Source organism: Amblyomma americanum, chromosome 1 (genome assembly GCF_052857255.1).
Source record: "Amblyomma americanum isolate KBUSLIRL-KWMA chromosome 1, ASM5285725v1, whole genome shotgun sequence".
Classification (NCBI taxonomy): Eukaryota; Metazoa; Arthropoda; class Arachnida; order Ixodida; family Ixodidae; genus Amblyomma; species Amblyomma americanum.
The window spans coordinates 293,783,769-293,803,922 of record NC_135497.1 but is presented as its reverse complement, the minus strand read 5'-3'; positions in this window follow the sequence as shown (position 1 = coordinate 293,803,922).

Below are 20,154 nucleotides of genomic sequence, written 5' to 3'. Positions count from 1 at the left end.
CCGTAAGATTAGATCAGGTGTATCCTCTTGCGCCAGACATCACATTAACGTATTTACTTTAAGTATATGACGTGACTAACACGCTACCTAGAGTGAATAACCGTAAGATTAGGTCAGGTGTATCCTCCTGCGCGAGACATCACTTTAACGTGTTTACTTCAAGTATATCGCGTGAGTAACACGCTAGCTAGAGTGAATAACCGTAAGATTAGGTCAGGTGTATCCTCCTGCGCGAGACATCACTTTAACGTGTTTACTTCAAGTATATCGCGTGACTAACACGCTAGCTAGAGTGAATAACCGTAAGATTAGGCCAGGTGTATCCTCCTGCGCGAGACATCACTTTAACGTGTTTACTTCAAGTATATCGCGTGACTAACACGCTAGCTAGAGTGAATAACCGTAAGATTAGGCCAGGTGTATCCTCCTGCGCGAAACATCATTTTAACGTGTTTACTTCAAGTATATCGCGTGACTAACACGCTAGCTAGAGTGAACAACCGTAAGATTAGGTCAGGTGTATCCTCCTGCGCGAGACATCAATTTAACGTGTGTACTTCAAGTATATCGCGTGACCAACACGCTAGCTAGAGTGAATAACCGTAAGATTAGGTGAGGTGTATCCTCATGCGCGAGACATCACTTCAACGTGTTTACTTCAAGTATATCGCGTGACTAATACGCTAGCTAGAGTGAATAACCGTAAGACTAGGCCAGGTGTATCCTCCTGCGCGAGACATCACTTTAACGTGTTTACTTCCAGTATATCGCGTGACTAACACGCTAGCTAGAGTGAATAACCGTAAAATTAGGTCAGGTGTATCCTCCTGCGCGAGACATCACTTTAACGTGTTTACTTCAAGTATATCGCGTGACTAACACGCTAGCTAGAGTGAACAACCGTAAGATTAGATCAGGTGTATCCTCTAGCGCGAGACATCATATTAACGTGTTTACTTTAAGTATATCACGTGACTAACACGCTAGCTAGAGTGAATAACCGTAAGATTAAATCAGGTGTATCCTCTTGCGCCAGACATCACATTAACGTATTTACTTTAAGTATATGACGTGACTAACACGCTAGCTAGAGTGAATAACCGTAAGATTAGGTCAGGTGTATCCTCCTGCGCGAGACATCACTTTAACGTGTTTACTTCAAGTATATCGCGTGAGTAACACGCTAGCTAGAGTGAATAACCGTAAGATTAGGTCAGGTGTATCCTCCAGCGCGAGACATCACTTTAACGTGTTTACTTCAAGTATATCGCGTGACTAACACGCAAGCTAGAGTGAATAACCGTAAGATTAGGCCAGGTGTATCCTCCTGCGCGAGACATCACTTTAACGTGTTTACTTCAAGTATATCGCGTGACTAACACGCTAGCTAGAGTGAATAACCGTAAGATTAGGCCAGGTGTATCCTCCTGCGCGAGACATCACTTTAACGTGTTTACTTCAAGTATATCGTGTGATTAACACGCTAGCTAGAGTGAATAACCATAAGATTAGGCCAGGTGTATACTCCTGCGCGAGACATCACTTTAACGTGTTTACTTCAAGTATATCGCGTGACTAACACGCTAGCTAGAGTGAATAACCGTAAGATTAGGTCAGGTGTATCCTCCAGCGCGAGACATCACTTAAACGTGTTTACTTCAAGTATATCGCGTGACTAACACGCTAGCTAGAGTGAATAACCGTAAGATTAGGTCAGGTGTATCCTCCTGCGCGAGACATCAATTTAACGTGTTTACTTCAAGTTTATCGCGTAACTAACACGCTAGCTAGAGTGAACAACCATAAGATTAGGCCAGGTGTATCCTCTTGCGCGAGACATCACATTAACGTGTTTACTTTAAGTATATCACGTGACGAACACGCTAGCTAGAGTGAATAACCGTAAGATTAGGTCAGGTGTATCCTCCTGCGCAAGACATCAATTTAACGTGTTTACTTCAAGTTGTGGGACCTGCCCTGCATCCCCCTGGGTTTGCTTTCCCGCGAGGCACCGTGCAGCAGCAGTCGTACCCCGAGGATGAGCGCGTTCCCTTGCCAGTTACATTAACTGGCAAGAGAGGGCGCCAGCGTCGCTGCGCGGGAGACTGCTGAAGCCCGCCCGCGGGAGATGGGGTCTGTTGGGCCGGGATAATCACCCTGGGCGGACGCGTCGCTAGGGTCTCCGCTCTTCGCCGACGGGGCGAAGAAGCGACGGGGAGACAGGCTCCCGTACTCGTCCCGTCCGGCCTGCGGAGTTTATATCCCTTGCCCTAGCGCGGGCGAACATTCGCTCGGAACCTTGCTGGTGAGTCGGACGTCCTCGATTCATTAGCGTACCTTGTTGCTAGCTGGCGTTATTGTTTCTGTAGCAATAAATGCCTGTTTGTGTCAGCCAATGTGTCGTTCCTTTGTTCCCTCAGAGCAAGGCCCGCCGTGGTCGGCGAGCGCTCGGTAGCGTACGCGATCACGGGGTTGGGTCCGGGCGGCTTTGAACCGTGTCAGCCGCGATTGAGTGGGGAGAACGTACTTATCTCCCCAATTCAACCCCACATCTGGCAGCCCAACGTGGGGCCTGCTCTTGGAACATTGGACGACTATCGGTTCGGTTCGAGGAACGCTCTTTGTCCGGACTTGACAAGTGCTAGGCCTAGAGTAAATTTTGATCGCTAGGACCTGCGGCATGCTTTCTTGAGTGCGAGGTGTATTGCGCTGCAGCATGTTTGAACTTTTCGACATGCTCAGCACATTTTTTTTCCCTGGAGTTTCTTCGCGAGAATGACTTGGTCCGCATCGAGGGAGTTCGAGGCCTAGCGCCCGCGGAGTCGCCGAGCCCGAAGCGAGTGAGTACGGAAGCCGCGTGGGTGGTCCGAGTTTCTGTATATATTTTCTCTACTATCTCTTTTTCGACTCTGGGAGTCGCGGCTCCGCGAGCCGGGTGGCCTGGGGCCACGGGTGCCGCTACGAGCTCGCTGGTATTGCAGCTCGGCACCGGGCGCTCCGACACCGTCCGATACGGTGGGCGCCGACCGCTCAGAAGCTGCTTTGTGCAGTGAGCGGGGTAGGACCACCCCACAAAGCTGATGTCTCCTCGCGGCTGCGCGCACAAAACCCGTTTCGGGTCTTTCTTGTGGTCACGGTCGTTGTCGGAGTGGTCGTTAGGCCTGAGGCTTTTCGGAGCTGCCTGCACCACATTAAAAGAGACATGACCACCGGACCGTGACGTTGAGAGGGGGCGCACTTTGCTGCCCGTCCGTTTTTTTTTGTAACCTCGCACGAACTGAGCAGTCTCGTTCAACTCAAGAAAGGGCTTTGTTCACTCGAACTTTGCGTTTGCACAGCCGCCGACACGTTTTGCTAGCGAGTTAGGCATTGTGCCACGAGGCCCTTGCGGATGCCGTTTCCCCTCCCGTGACCTACGTTAAAGGCACGCCGAGAGCGTTTCGACAATTTTGCAGATCCGGTGGAGCCACCCAGGCTTGCTGACCGGTGCACATCGTCTCGCTGCCACCTGCTGCGACGGAGCGGCCTGTATCCTGTTCGCCGCATCCATCCGGGGCAGCTGTGGCGAGACCAGTCAGCAGTCACCTCCGGCTGCTGCTGCCCTGGCGACTACTGCAGGATCCTGGCCTGCAGTTTTCCCACCGGCCTTCGATACGCGGGCCTGCGGACACGGTAGTCCGCGGGCCATACGAGTCATCCCAGCGGAGACCGTCACGCCGCCTTCGGAATACCGCGGAAGTCTGCGTGGACGCTGTCGGCGTGACCTCCGCTGCAAAACGTGCCTCAAAGACATGAATACCAGGAGACTCCTCCATAGCATGTACTTTCAGGCGCGTGGGTCTATTTAAGGTTGGGGGGATGTGGGGACCTGCCCTGCAGCCCCCTGGGTTTGCTTTCCCGCGAGGCACCGTGCAGCAGCAGTCGTACCCCGAGGATGAGCGCGTTCCCTTGCCAGTTACATTAACTGGCAAGAGAGGGCGCCAGCGTCGCTGCGCGGGAGACTGCTGAAGCCCGCCCGCGGGAGATGGGGTCTGTTGGGCCGGGATAATCACCCTGGGCGGACGCGTCGCTCGGGTCTCCGCTCTTCGCCGACGGGGCGAAGAAGCGACGGGGAGACAGGCTCCCGTACTCGTCCCGTCCGGCCTGCGGAGTTTATATCCCTTGCCCTAGCGCGGGCGAACATTCGCTCTGAACCTTGCTGGTGAGTCGGACGTCCTCGATTCATTAGCGTACCTTGTTGCTAGCTGGCGTTATTGTTTCTGTAGCAATAAATGCCTGTTTGTGTCAGCCAATGTGTCGTTCCTTTGTTCCCCCAGAGCAAGGCCCGCCGTGGTCGGCGAGCGCTCGGTAGCGTACGCGATCACGGGGTGGGGTCCGGGCGGCTTTGAACCGTGTCAGCCGCGATTGAGTGGGGAGAAAGTACTTATCTCCCCATGTCAACCCCACAAAGTACATCGCGCGACTAACACGCTAGCTAGAGTGAACAACCGTAAGATTAGGCCAGGTGTATCCTCCTGCGCGAGACATCACTTTAACGTGTTTACTTCAAGTATATCGCGTGACTAACACGCTAGCTAGAGTGAATAACCGTAAGATTAGGCCAGGTGTATCCTCCTGCGCGAGTCATCACTTTAACGTGTTTACTTCAAGTATATCGCGTGACTGACACGCTAGCTAGAGTGAATAACCGTAAGATTAGGCCAGGTGTATCCTCCTGCGCGAGACATCACTTTAACGTGTTTACTTCAAGTATATCGCGTGACTAACACGCTAGCTGGAGTGAACAACCGTAAGATTAGGTCAGGTGTATCCTCCTGCGCGAGACATCACTTTAACGTGTTTACTTCAAGTATATCGCGTGACTAACACGCTAGCTAGAGTGAACAACAGTAAGATTAGATCAGGTGTATCCTCTAGCGCCAGACATCACATTAACGTGTTTACTTTAAGTATATCACGTGACTAACACGCTAGCTAGAGTGAATAACCGTAAGATTAGATCAGGTGTATCCTCTTGCGCGAGACATCATATTAACGTATTTACTTTAAGTATATGACGTGACTAACACGCTAGCTAGAGTGAATAACCGTAAGATTAGGTCAGGTGTATCCTCCTGCGCGAGACATCACTTTAACGTGTTTACTTCAAGTATATCGCGTGACTAACACGCTAGCTAGAGTGAACAACCCTAAGATTAGGTCAGGTGCGTCCTCTTGCGCGAGACATCACATTAACGTGATTACTTTAGTATATCACGTGACTAACACGCCAGCTAGAGTGAACAACCGTAAGATTAGGCCAGTTGTATCCTCTTGCGCGAGACATCATATTAACGTGTTTACTTTAAGTATATCACGTGACTAACACGCTAGCTACAGTGAATACCCGTAAGATTAGGTCAGGTGTATCCTCCTGCGCGAGACATCAATTTAACGTGTTTACTTCAAGTATATCGCGTGACTAACACGCTAGCTAGAGTGAACAACCGTAAGATTAGGTCAGGTGTATCCTCCTGCGCGAGACATCACTTTAACGTGTTTACTTCAAGTATATCGCGTGACTAACACGCTAGCTAGAGTGAACAACCGTAAGATTAGGTCAGGTGTATCCTCCTGCGCGAGACAGCAATTTAACGTCTGTACTTCAAGTATATCGCGTGACCAACACGCTAGCTAGAGTGAATAACCGTAAGATTAGGTGAGGTGTATCCTCATGCGCGAGACATCACTTCAACGTGTTTACTTCAAGTATATCGCGTGACTAACACGCTAGCTAGAGTGAATAACCGTAAGACTAGGCCAGGTGTATCCTCCTGCGCGAGACATCACTTTAACGTGTTTACTTCCAGTATATCGCGTGACTAACACGCTAGCTAGAGTGAATAACCGTAAAATTAGGTCAGGTGTATCCTCCTGCGCGAGACATCACTTTAACGTGTTTACTTCAAGTATATCGCGTGACTAACACGCTAGCTAGAGTGAATAACCGTAAGATTAGGCCAGGTGTATCCTCCTGCGCGAGACATCACTTTAACGTGTTTACTTCAAGTATATCGCGTGAGTAACACGCTAGCTAGAGTGAATAACCGTAAGATTAGGTCAGGTGTATCCTCCTGCGCGAGACATCACTTTAACGTGTTTACTTAAAGTATATCGCGTGACTAACACGCTAGCTAGAGTGAATAACCGTAAGATTAGGCCAGGTGTATCCTCCTGCGCGAGACATCACTTTAACGCGTTTAATTCAAGTATATCGCGTGACTAACACGCTAGCTAGAGTGAATAACCGTAAGATTAGGCCAGGTGTATCCTCCTGCGCGAGACATCACTTTAACGTGTTTACTTCAAGTATATCGCGTGACTAACACGCTAGCTAGAGTGAATAACCGTAAGATTAGGCCAGGTGTATCCTCCTGCGCGAGACATCACTTTAACGTGTTTACTTCAAGTATATCGCGTGACTAACACGCTAGCTGGAGTGAACAACCGTAAGATTAGGTCAGGTGTATCCTCCTGCGCGAGACATCAATTTAACGTGTTTACTTCAAGTATATCGCGTGACCAACACGCTAGCTAAAGTGAATAACCGTAAGATTAGATCAGGTGTATCCTCTTGCGCGAGACATCACATTAACGTGTTTACTTTAAGTATATCACGTGACTAACACGCTAGCTAGAGTAAATAACCGTAAGATCAGGTCAGGTGCATCCTCTTGCGCGAGACATCACATTAACGTGTTTACTTTAGGTATATCACGTGACTAACACGCTAGCTAGAGCGAATAACAGAAAGATTAGGTCAGGTGTATCCTCCTGCGCGAGACATCAATTTAACGTGTTTACTTCAAGTATATCGCGTGACTAACACGCTAGCTAGAGTGAACAACAGTAAGATTAGATCAGGTGTATCCTCTAGCGCGAGACATCACATTAACGTGTTTACTTTAAGTATATCACGTGACTAACACGCTAGCTAGAGTGGATAACCGTAAGATTAGATCAGGTGTATCCTCTTGCGCGAGACATCACATTAACGTATTTACTTTAAGTATATGACGTGACTAACACGCTAGCTAGAGTGAATAACCGTAAGATTAGGTCAGGTGTATCCTCCTGCGCGAGACATCACTTTAACGTGTTTACTTCAAGTATATCGCGTGAGTAACACGCTAGCTAGAGTGAATAACCGTAAGATTAGGTCAGGTGTATCCTCCTGCGCGAGACATCACTTTAACGTGTTTACTTAAAGTATATCGCGTGACTAACACGCTAGCTAGAGTGAATAACCGTAAGATTAGGCCAGGTGTATCCTCCTGCGCGAGACATCACTTTAACGTGTTTAATTCAAGTATATCGCGTGACTAACACGCTAGCTAGAGTGAATAGCCGTAAGATTAGGCCAGGTGTATCCTCCTGCGCGAGACATCACTTTAACGTGTTTACTTCAAGTATATCGCGTGACTAACACGCTAGCTAGAGTGAATAACCGTAAAATTAGGTCAGATGTATCCTCCTGCGCGAGACATCACTTTAACGTGTTTACTTCAAGTATATCGCGTGACTAACACGCTAGCTAGAGTGAACAACAGTAAGATTAGATCAGGTGTATCCTCTAGCGGAAGACATCACATTAACGTGTTTACTTTAAGTATATCACGTGACTAACACGCTAGCTAGAGTGAATAACCGTAAGATTAGATCAGGTGTATCCTCTTGCGCGAGACATCACATTAACGTATTTACTTTAAGTATATGACGTGACTAACACGCTAGCTAGAGTGAATAACCGTAAGATTAGGTCAGGTGTATCCTCCTGCGCGAGACATCACTTTAACGTGTTTACTTCAAGTATATCGCGTGAGTAACACGCTAGCTAGAGAGAATAACCGTAAGATTAGGTCAGGTGTATCCTCCTGCGCGAGACATCACTTTAACGTGTTTACTTAAAGTATATCGCGTGACTAACACGCTAGCTAGAGTGAATAACCGTAAGATTAGGCCAGGTGTATCCTCCTGCGCGAGACATCACTTTAACGTGTTTAATTCAAGTATATCGCGTGACTAACACGCTAGCTAGAGTGAATAGCCGTAAGATTAGGCCAGGTGTATCCTCCTGCGCGAGACATCACTTTAACGTGTTTACTTCAAGTATATCGCGTGACTAACACGCTAGCTAGAGTGAATAACCGTAAGATTAGGCCAGGTGTATCCTCCTGCGCGAGACATCACTTTAACGTGTTTACTTCAAGTATATCGCGTGACTAACACGCTAGCTGGAGTGAACAACCGTAAGATTAGGTCAGGTGTATCCTCCTGCGCGAGACATCAATTTAACGTGTTTACTTCAAGTATATCGCGTGACCAACACGCTAGCTAAAGTGAATAACCGTAAGATTAGATCAGGTGTATCCTCTTGCGCGAGACATCACATTAACGTGTTTACTTTAAGTATATCACGTGACTAACACGCTAGCTAGAGTAAATAACCGTAAGATCAGGTCAGGTGCATCCTCTTGCGCGAGACATCACATTAACGTGTTTACTTTAGGTATATCACGTGACTAACACGCTAGCTAGAGCGAATAACAGTAAGATTAGGTCAGGTGTATCCTCCTGCGCGAGACATCAATTTAACGTGTTTATTTCAAGTATATCGCGTGACTAACACGCTAGCTACAGTGAACAACCGTAAGATTAGGCCAGGTGTATTCTCTTGCGCGAGACATCACATTAACGTGTTTACTTTAAGTATATCACGTGACTAACACGCTAGCTAGAGTGAATAACCGTAAGATTAGGTCAGGTGTATCCTCCGGCGCGAGACATCACTTTAACGTGTTTACTTCAAGTATATTGCGTGAGTAACACGCTAGCTAGAATGAATAACCGTAAGATTAGTTCAGATGTATCCTCCTGCGCGAGACATCACTTTAACGTGTTTACTTCAAGTATATCGCGTGACTAACACGCTAGCTAGAGTGAATAACCGTTAGATTAGGCGAGGTGTATCCTCCTGCGCGAGACATCACTTTAACGTGTTTATATCACGTATATCGCGTGATTAACACGCTAGCTAGAGTGAATGACCGTACGATTAGGCCACATGTATCCTCCTGCGCGAGACATCTTTTTAACGTGTTTACTTCAAGTATATCGCGTGACTAACACGCTAGCTAGAGTGAATAACCATAAGATTAGGTCAGGTGTATCCTCCTGCGCGAGACATCAATTTAACGTGTTTACCTCAAGTATATCGCATGACTAACACGCTAGCTAGAGTGAACAACCGTAAGATTAGGTCAGGTGTATCCTCCTGCGCGAGACATCACTTTAAAGTGTTTACTTCAAGTATATCGCGTGACTAACACGCTAGCTAGAGTGAATAATCGTAAAATTAGGTCAAGTGTATCCTCCTGCGCGAGACATCACTTTAACGTGTTTACTTCAAGTATATCGCGTGACTAACACGCTAGCTAGAGTGAACAACCGTAAGATTAGGCCAGTTGTATCCTCTTGCGCGAGACATCATATTAACGTGTTTACCTTAAGTATATCACGTGACTAACACGCTAGCTACAGTGAATAACCGTAAGATTAGGTCAGGTGCATCCTCCTGCGCGAGACATCACTTTAAAGTGTTTACTTCAAGTATATCGCGTGAGTAACACGCTAGCTAGAGTGAATAACCGTAAGATTAGGTCAGGTGTATCCTCCTGCGCGAGACATCACTTTAACGTGTTTACTTCAAGTATATCGCGTGACTAACACGCTAGCTAGAGTGAATAACCGTAAGATTAGGCCAGGTGTATCCTCCTGCGCGAGACATCACTTTAACTGTTTACTTCAAGTATATCACGTGACTAACACGCTAGCTAGAGTGAATAACCGTAAGACTAGGCCAGGTGTATCCTCCTGCGCGAGACATCACTTTAACGTGTTTACTTCAAGTATATCGCGTGAGTAACACGCTAGCTAGAGTGAATAACCGTAAGATTAGGTCAGGTGTATCCTCCTGCGCGAGACATCACTTTAACGTGTTTACTTAAAGTATATCGCGTGACTAACACGCTAGCTAGAGTGAATAACCGTAAGATTAGGCCAGGTGTATCCTCCTGCGCGAGACATCACTTTAACGTGTTTAATTCAAGTATATCGCGTGACTAACACGCTAGCTAGAGTGAATAACCGTAAGATTAGGCCAGGTGTATCCTCCTGCGCGAGACATCACTTTAACGTGTTTACTTCAAGTATATCGCGTGACTAACACGCTAGCTAGAGTGAATAACCGTAAGATTAGGCCAGGTGTATCCTCCTGCGCGAGACATCACTTTAACGTGTTTACTTCAAGTATATCGCGTGACTAACACGCTAGCTGGAGTGAACAACCGTAAGATTAGGTCAGGTGTATCCTCCTGCGCGAGACATCAATTTAACGTGTTTACTTCAAGTATATCGCGTGACCAACACGCTAGCTAAAGTGAATAACCGTAAGATTAGATCAGGTGTATCCTCTTGCGCGAGACATCACATTAACGTGTTTACTTTAAGTATATCACGAGACTAACACGCTAGCTAGAGTAAATAACCGTAAGATCAGGTCAGGTGCATCCTCTTGCGCGAGACATCACATTAACGTGTTTACTTTAGGTATATCACGTGACTAACACGCTAGCTAGAGCGAATAACAGTAAGATTAGGTCAGGTGTATCCTCCTGCGCGAGACATCAATTTAACGTGTTTATTTCAAGTATATCGCGTGACTAACACGCTAGCTACAGTGAACAACCGTAAGATTAGGCCAGGTGTATTCTCTTGCGCGAGACATCACATTAACGTGTTTACTTTAAGTATATCACGTGACTAACACGCTAGCTAGAGTGAATAACCGTAAGATTAGGTCAGGTGTATCCTCCTGCGCGAGACATCACTTTAACGTGTTTACTTCAAGTATATCGCGTGAGTAACACGCTAGCTAGAATGAATAACCGTAAGATTAGTTCAGATGTATCCTCCTGCGCGAGACATCACTTTAACGTGTTTACTTCAAGTATATCGCGTGACTAACACGCTAGCTAGAGTGAATAACCGTTAGATTAGGCGAGGTGTATCCTCCTGCGCGAGACATCACTTTAACGTGTTTATTTCACGTATATCGCGTGATTAACACGCTAGCTAGAGTGAATGACCGTACGATTAGGCCACATGTATCCTCCTGCGCGAGACATCTTTTTAACGTGTTTACTTCAAGTATATCGCGTGACTAACACGCTAGCTAGAGTGAATAACCATAAGATTAGGTCAGGTGTATCCTCCTGCGCGAGACATCAATTTAACGTGTTTACCTCAAGTATATCGCATGACTAACACGCTAGCTAGAGTGAACAACCGTAAGATTAGGTCAGGTGTATCCTCCTGCGCGAGACATCACTTTAAAGTGTTTACTTCAAGTATATCGCGTGACTAACACGCTAGCTAGAGTGAATAATCGTAAAATTAGGTCAAGTGTATCCTCCTGCGCGAGACATCACTTTAACGTGTTTACTTCAAGTATATCGCGTGACTAACACGCTAGCTAGAGTGAACAACCGTAAGATTAGGCCAGTTGTATCCTCTTGCGCGAGACATCATATTAACGTGTTTACTTTAAGTATATCACGTGACTAACACGCTAGCTACAGTGAATAACCGTAAGATTAGGTCAGGTGCATCCTCCTGCGCGAGACATCACTTTAAAGTGTTTACTTCAAGTATATCGCGTGAGTAACACGCTAGCTAGAGTGAATAACCGTAAGATTAGGTCAGGTGTATCCTCCTGCGCGAGACATCACTTTAACGTGTTTACTTCAAGTATATCGCGTGACTAACACGCTAGCTAGAGTGAATAACCGTAAGATTAGGCCAGGTGTATCCTCCTGCGCGAGACATCACTTTAACGTGTTTACTTCAAGTATATCACGTGACTAACACGCTAGCTAGAGTGAATAACCTTAAGACTAGGCCAGGTGTATCCTCCTGCGCGAGACATCACTTTAACGTGTTTACTTCCAGTATATCGCGTGACTAACACGCTAGCTAGAGTGAATAACCGTAAAATTAGGTCAGGTGTATCCTCCTGCGCGAGACATCACTTTAACGTGTTTACTTCAAGTATATCGCGTGACTAACACGCTAGCTAGAGTGAATACCCGTAAGATTAGGCCAGGTGTATCCTCCTGCGCGAGACATCACTTTAACGTGTTTACTTCAAGTATATCGCGTGAGTAACACGCTAGCTAGAGTGAATAACCGTAAGATTAGGTCAGGTGTATCCTCCTGCGCGAGACATCACTTTAACGTGTTTACTTAAAGTATATCGCGTGACTAACACGCTAGCTAGAGTGAATAACCGTAAGATTAGGCCAGGTGTATCCTCCTGCGCGAGACATCACTTTCACGTGTTTAATTCAAGTATATCGCGTGACTAACACGCTAGCTAGAGTGAATAACCGTAAGATTAGGCCAGGTGTATCCTCCTGCGCGAGACATCACTTTAACGTGTTTACTTCAAGTATACCGCGTGACTAACACGCTAGCTAGAGTGAATAACCGTAAGATTAGGCCAGGTGTATCCTCCTGCGCGAGACATCACTTTAACGTGTTTACTTCAAGTATATCGCGTGACTAACACGCTAGCTGGAGTGAACAACCGTAAGATTAGGTCAGGTGTATCCTCCTGCGCGAGACATCAATTTAACGTGTTTACTTCAAGTATATCGCGTGACCAACACGCTAGCTAAAGTGAATAACCGTAAGATTAGATCAGGTGTATCTTCTTGCGCGAGACATCACATTAACGTGTTTACTTTAAGTATATCACGTGACTAACACGCTAGCTAGAGTAAATAACCGTAAGATCAGGTCAGGTGCATCCTCTTGCGCGAGACATCACATTAACGTGTTTACTTTAGGTATATCACGTGACTAACACGCTAGCTAGAGCGAATAACAGTAAGATTAGGTCAGGTGTATCCTCCTGCGCGAGACATCAGTTTAACGTGTTTACTTCAAGTATATCGCGTGACTAACACGCTAGCTAGAGTGAACAACAATAAGATTAGATCAGGTGTATCCTCTAGCGCGAGACATCACATTAACGTGTTTACTTTAAGTATATCACGTGACTAACACGCTAGCTAGAGTGAATAACCGTAAGATTAGATCAGGTGTATCCTCTTGCGCGAGACATCACATTAACGTATTTACTTTAAGTATATGACGTGACTAACACGCTAGCTAGAGTGAATAACCGTAAGATTAGGTCAGGTGTATCCTCCTGCGCGAGACATCACTTTAACGTGTTTACTTCAAGTATATCGCGTGAGTAACACGCTAGCTAGAGTGAATAACCGTAAGATTAGGTCAGGTGTATCCTCCTGCGCGAGACATCACTTTAACGTGTTTACTTAAAGTATATCGCGTGACTAACACGCTAGCTAGAGTGAATAACCGTAAGATTAGGCCAGGTGTATCCTCCTGCGCGAGACATCACTTTAACGTGTTTACTTCAAGTATATCGCGTGACTAACACGCTAGCTAGAGTGAATAACCGTAAAATTAGGTCAGATGTATCCTCCTGCGCGAGACATCACTTTAACGTGTTTACTTCAAGTATATCGCGTGACTAACACGCTAGCTAGAGTGAACAACAGTAAGATTAGATCAGGTGTATCCTCTAGCGCAAGACATCACATTAACGTGTTTACTTTAAGTATATCACGTGACTAACACGCTAGCTAGAGTGAATAACCGTAAGATTAGATCAGGTGTATCCTCTTGCGCGAGACATCACATTAACGTATTTACTTTAAGTATATGACGTGACTAACACGCTAGCTAGAGTGAATAACCGTAAGATTAGGTCAGGTGTATTCTCCTGCGCGAGACATCACTTTAACGTGTTTACTTCAAGTATATCGCGTGAGTAACACGCTAGCTAGAGTGAATAACCGTAAGATTAGGTCAGGTGTATCCTCCTGCGCGAGACATCACTTTAACGTGTTTACTTAAAGTATATCGCGTGACTAACACGCTAGCTAGAGTGAATAACCGTAAGATTAGGCCAGGTGTATCCTCCTGCGCGAGACATCACTTTAACGTGTTTAATTCAAGTATATCGCGTGACTAACACGCTAGCTAGAGTGAATAACCGTAAGATTAGGCCAGGTGTATCCTCCTGCGCGAGACATCACTTTAACGTGTTTACTTCAAGTATATCGCGTGACTAACACGCTAGCTAGAGTGAATAACCGTAAGATTAGGCCAGGTGTATCCTCCTGCGCGAGACATCACTTTAACGTGTTTACTTCCAGTATATCGCGTGACTAACACGCTAGCTGGAGTGAACAACCGTAAGATTAGGTCAGGTGTATCCTCCTGCGCGAGACATCAATTTAACGTGTTTACTTCAAGTATATCGCGTGACCAACACGCTAGCTAAAGTGAATAACCGTAAGATTAGATCAGGTGTATCCTCTTGCGCGAGACATCACATTAACGTGTTTACTTTAAGTATATCACGTGACTAACACGCTAGCTAGAGTAAATAACCGTAAGATCAGGTCAGGTGCATCCTCTTGCGCGAGACATCACATTAACGTGTTTACTTTAGGTATATCACGTGACTAACACGCTAGCTAGAGCGAATAACAGTAAGATTAGGTCAGGTGTATCCTCCTGCGCGAGACATCAATTTAACGTGTTTATTTCAAGTATATCGCGTGACTAACACGCTAGCTACAGTGAACAACCGTAAGATTAGGCCAGGTGTATTCTCTTGCGCGAGACATCACATTAACGTGTTTACTTTAAGTATATCACGTGACTAACACGCTAGCTAGAGTGAATAACCGTAAGATTAGGTCAGGTGTATCCTCCTGCGCGAGACATCACTTTAACGTGTTTACTTCAAGTATATCGCGTGAGTAACACGCTAGCTAGAATGAATAACCGTAAGATTAGTTCAGATGTATCCTCCTGCGCGAGACATCACTTTAACGTGTTTACTTCAAGTATATCGCGTGACTAACACGCTAGCTAGAGTGAATAACCGTTAGATTAGGCGAGGTGTATCCTCCTGCGCGAGACATCACTTTAACGTGTTTATTTCACGTATATCGCGTGATTAACACGCTAGCTAGAGTGAATGACCGTACGATTAGGCCACATGTATCCTCCTGCGCGAGACATCTTTTTAACGTGTTTACTTCAAGTATATCGCGTGACTAACACGCTAGCTAGAGTGAATAACCATAAGATTAGGTCAGGTATATTCTCCTGCGCGAGACATCAATTTAACGTGTTTACCTCAAGTATATCGCATGACTAACACGCTAGCTAGAGTGAACAACCGTAAGATTAGGTCAGGTGTATCCTCCTGCGCGAGACATCACTTTAAAGTGTTTACTTCAAGTATATCGCGTGACTAACACGCTAGCTAGAGTGAATAATCGTAAAATTAGGTCAAGTGTATCCTCCTGCGCGAGACATCACTTTAACGTGTTTACTTCAAGTATATCGCGTGACTAACACGCTAGCTAGAGTGAACAACCGTAAGATTAGGCCAGTTGTATCCTCTTGCGCGAGACATCATATTAACGTGTTTACTTTAAGTATATCACGTGACTAACACGCTAGCTACAGTGAATAACCGTAAGATTAGGTCAGGTGCATCCTCCTGCGCGAGACATCACTTTAAAGTGTTTACTTCAAGTATATCGCGTGAGTAACACGCTAGCTAGAGTGAATAACCGTAAGATTAGGTCAGGTGTATCCTCCTGCGCGAGACATCACTTTAACGTGTTTACTTCAAGTATATCGCGTGACTAACACGCTAGCTAGAGTGAATAACCGTAAGATTAGGCCAGGTGTATTCTCCTGCGCGAGACATCACTTTAACGTGTTTACTTCAAGTATATCGCGTGACTAACACGCTAGCTAGAGTGAATAACCGTAAGATTAGGCCAGGTGTATCCTCCTGCGCGAGACATCACTTTAACGTGTTTACTTCAAGTATATCGTGTGATTAACACGCTAGCTAGAGTGAATAACCATAAGATTAGGCCAGGTGTATACTACTGCGCGAGACATCACTTTAACGTGTTTACTTCAAGTATATCGCGTGACTAACACGCTAGCTAGAGTGAATAACCGTAAGATGAGGTCAGGTGTATCCTCCAGCGCGAGACATCACTTTAACGTGTTTACTTCAAGTATATCGCGTAACTAACACGCTAGCTAGAGTGAACAACCATAAGATTAGGCCAGGTGTATCCTCTTGCGCGAGACATCACATTAACGTGTTTACTTTAAGTATATCACGTGACTAACACGCTAGCTAGAGTGAATAACCGTAAGATTAGGTCAGGTGTATCCTCCTGCGCAAGACATCAATTTAACGTGTTTACTTCAAGTATATCGCGCGACTAACACGCTAGCCAGAGTGAACAACCGTAAGATTAGGCCAGGTGTATCCTCCTGCGCGAGACATCACTTTAACGTGTTTACTTCAAGTATATCGCGTGAGTAACACGCTAGCTAGAGTGAATAACCGTAAGATTAGGTCAGGTGTATCCTCCTGCGCGAGACATCACTTTAACGTGTTTACTTCAAGTATATCGCGTGACTAACACGCTAGCTAGAGTGAATAACCGTAAGATTAGGCCAGGTGTATCCTCCTGCGCGAGACATCACTTTAACGTGTTTACTTCAAGTATATCGCGTGACTAACACGCTAGCTAGAGTGAACAACCGTAAGATTAGGTCAGGTGTATCCTCCTGCGCGAGACATCACTTTAACGTGTTTACTTCAAGTATATCGCGTGACTAACACGCTAGCTAGAGTGAACAACCGTAAGATTAGGTCAGATGTATCCTCCTGCGCGAGACATCAATTTAACGTGTGTACTTCAAGTATATCGCGTGACCAACACGCTAGCTAGAGTGAATAACCGTAAGATTAGGTGAGGTGTATCCTCATGCGCGAGACATAACTTCAACGTGTTTACTTCAAGTATATCACGTAACTAACACGCTAGCTAGAGTGAATAACCGTAAGACTAGGCCAGGTGTATCCTCCTGCGCGAGACATCACTTTAACGTGTTTACTTCCAGTATATCGCGTGACTAACACGCTAGCTAGAGTGAATAACCTTAAAATTAGGTCAGGTGAATCCTCCTGCGCGAGACATCACTTTAACGTGTTTACTTCAAGTATATCGCGTGACTAACACGCTAGCTAGAGTGAACAACCGTAAGATTAGCTCAGGTGTATCCTCTAGCGCGAGACATCACATTAACGTGTTTACTTTAAGTATATCACGTGACTAACACGCTAGCTAGAGTGAATAACCGTAAGATTAGATCAGGTGTATCCTCTTGCGCCAGACATCACATTAACGTATTTATTTAAGTATATGACGTGACTAACACGCTAGCTAGAGTGAATAACCGTAAGATTAGGTCAGGTGTATCCTCCTGCGCGAGACATCACTTTAACGTGTTTACTTCAAGTATATCGCGTGAGTAACACGCTAGCTAGAGTGAATAACCGTAAGATTAGGTCAGGTGTATCCTCCTGCGCGAGACATCACTTTAACGTGTTTACTTCAAGTATATCGCGTGACTAACACGCTAGCTAGAGTGAATAACCGTAAGATTAGGCCAGGTGTATCCTCCTGCGCGAGACATCACTTTAACGTGTTTACTTCAAGTATATCGCGTGACTAACACGCTAGCTAGAGTGAATAACCGTAAGATTAGGCCAGGTGTATCCTCCTGCGCGAAACATCACTTTAACGTGTTTACTTCAAGTATATCGTGTGATTAACACGCTAGCTAGAGTGAATAACCATAAGATTAGGCCAGGTGTATACTCCTGCGCGAGACATCACTTTAACGTGTTTACTTCAAGTATATCGCGTGACTAACACGATAGCTAGAGTGAGTAACCGTTAGATTAGGCAAGGTGTATCCTTCTGCGCGAGACAACACTTTAACGTGTTTCCTTCAAGTATATCGCGTGACTAACACGCTAGCTAGAGTGAATAACCGTAAGATTAGGTCAGGTGCGTCCTCTTGCGCGAGACATCACATTAACGTGATTACTTTAAGTATATCACGTGACTAACACGCCAGCTAGAGTGAACAACCGTAAGATTAGGCCAGTTGTATCCTCTTGCGCGAGACATCATATTAACGTGTTTACTTTAAGTATATCACGTGACTAACACGCTAGCTACAGTGAATACCCGTAAGATTAGGTCAGGTGTATCCTCCTGCGCGAGACATCACTTTAACGTGTTTACTTCAAGTATATCGCGTGACTAACACGCTAGCTAGAGTGAACAACCGTAAGATTAGGTCAGGTGTATCCTCCTGCGCGAGACATCACTTTAACGTGTTTACTTCATGTATATCGCGTGACTAACACGCTAGCTAGAGTGAACAACCGTAAGATTAGGTCAGGTGTATCCTCCTGCGCGAGACATCAATTTAACGTGTGTACTTCAAGTATATCGCGTGACCAACACGCTAGCTAGAGTGAATAACCGTAAGATTAGGTGAGGTGTATCCTCATGCGCGAGACATCACTTCAACGTGTTTACTTCAAGTATATCGCGTGACTAACACGCTAGCTAGAGTGAACAACCGTAAGATTAGATCAGGTGTATCCTCTAGCGCGAGACATCACATTAACGTGTTTACTTTAAGTATATGACGTGACTAACACGCTAGCTAGAGTGAATAACCGTAAGATTAGGTCAGGTGTATCCTCCTGCGCGAGACATCACTTTAACGTGTTTACTTCAAGTATATCGCGTGACTAACACGCTAGCTGGAGTGAACAACCGTAAGATTAGATCAGGTGTATCCTCCTGCGCGAGACATCACTTTAACGTGTTTACTTCAAGTATATCGCGTGACTAACACGCTAGCTAGAGTGAATAACCGTAAGATTAGATCAGGTGTATCCTCTTGCGCGAGACATCACATTAACGTATTTACTTTAAGTATATGACGTGACTAACACGCTAGCTAGAGTGAATAACCGTAAGATTAGGTCAGGTGTATCCTCCTGCGCGAGACATCACTTTAACGTGTTTACTTCAAGTATATCGCGTGACTAACACGATAGCTAGAGTGGGTAACCGTTAGATTAGGCAAGGTGTATCCTTCTGCGCGAGACAACACTTTAACGTGTTTCCTACAAGTATATCGCGTGACTAACACGCTAGCTAGAGTGAATAACCGTAAGATTAGGTCAGGTGCGTCCTCTTGCGCGAGACATCACATTAACGTGATTACTTTAAGTATATCACGTGACTAACACGCCAGCTAGAGTGAACAACCGTAAGATTAGGCCAGTTGTATCCTCTTGCGCGAGACATCATATTAACGTGTTTACTTTAAGTATATCACGTGACTAACACGCTAGCTACAGTGAATAACCGTAAGATTAGGTCAGGTGCATCCTCCTGCGCGAGACATCACTTTAAAGTGTTTACTTCAAGTATATCGCGTGACTAACACGATAGCTAGAGTGAATAATCGTAAAATTAGGTCAGGTGTATCCTCCTGCGCGAGACATCACTTTAACGTGTTTACTTCAAGTATATCGCGTGACTAACACGCTAGCTAGAGTGAACAACCGTAAGATTAGGTCAGGTGTATCCTCCTGCGCGAGACATCACTTTAACGTGTTTACTTCAAGTATATCGCGTGACTAACACGCTAGCTAGAGTGAACAACCGTAAGATTAGGTCAGGTGTATCCTCCAGCGCGAGACATCAATTTAACGTGTGTACTTCAAGTATATCGCGTGACCAACACGCTAGCTAGAGTGAATAACCGTAAGATTAGATGAGGTGTATCCTCATGCGCGAGACATAACTTCAACTTGTTTACTTCAAGTATATCACGTAACTAACACGCTAGCTAGAGTGAATAACCGCAAGACTAGGCCAGGTGTATCCTCCTGCGCGAGACATCACTTTAACGTGTTTACTTCCAGTATATCGCGTGACTAACACGCTAGCTAGAGTGAATAACCTTAAAATTAGGTCAGGTGTATCCTCCTGCGCGAGACATCACTTTAACGTGTTTACTTCAAGTATATCG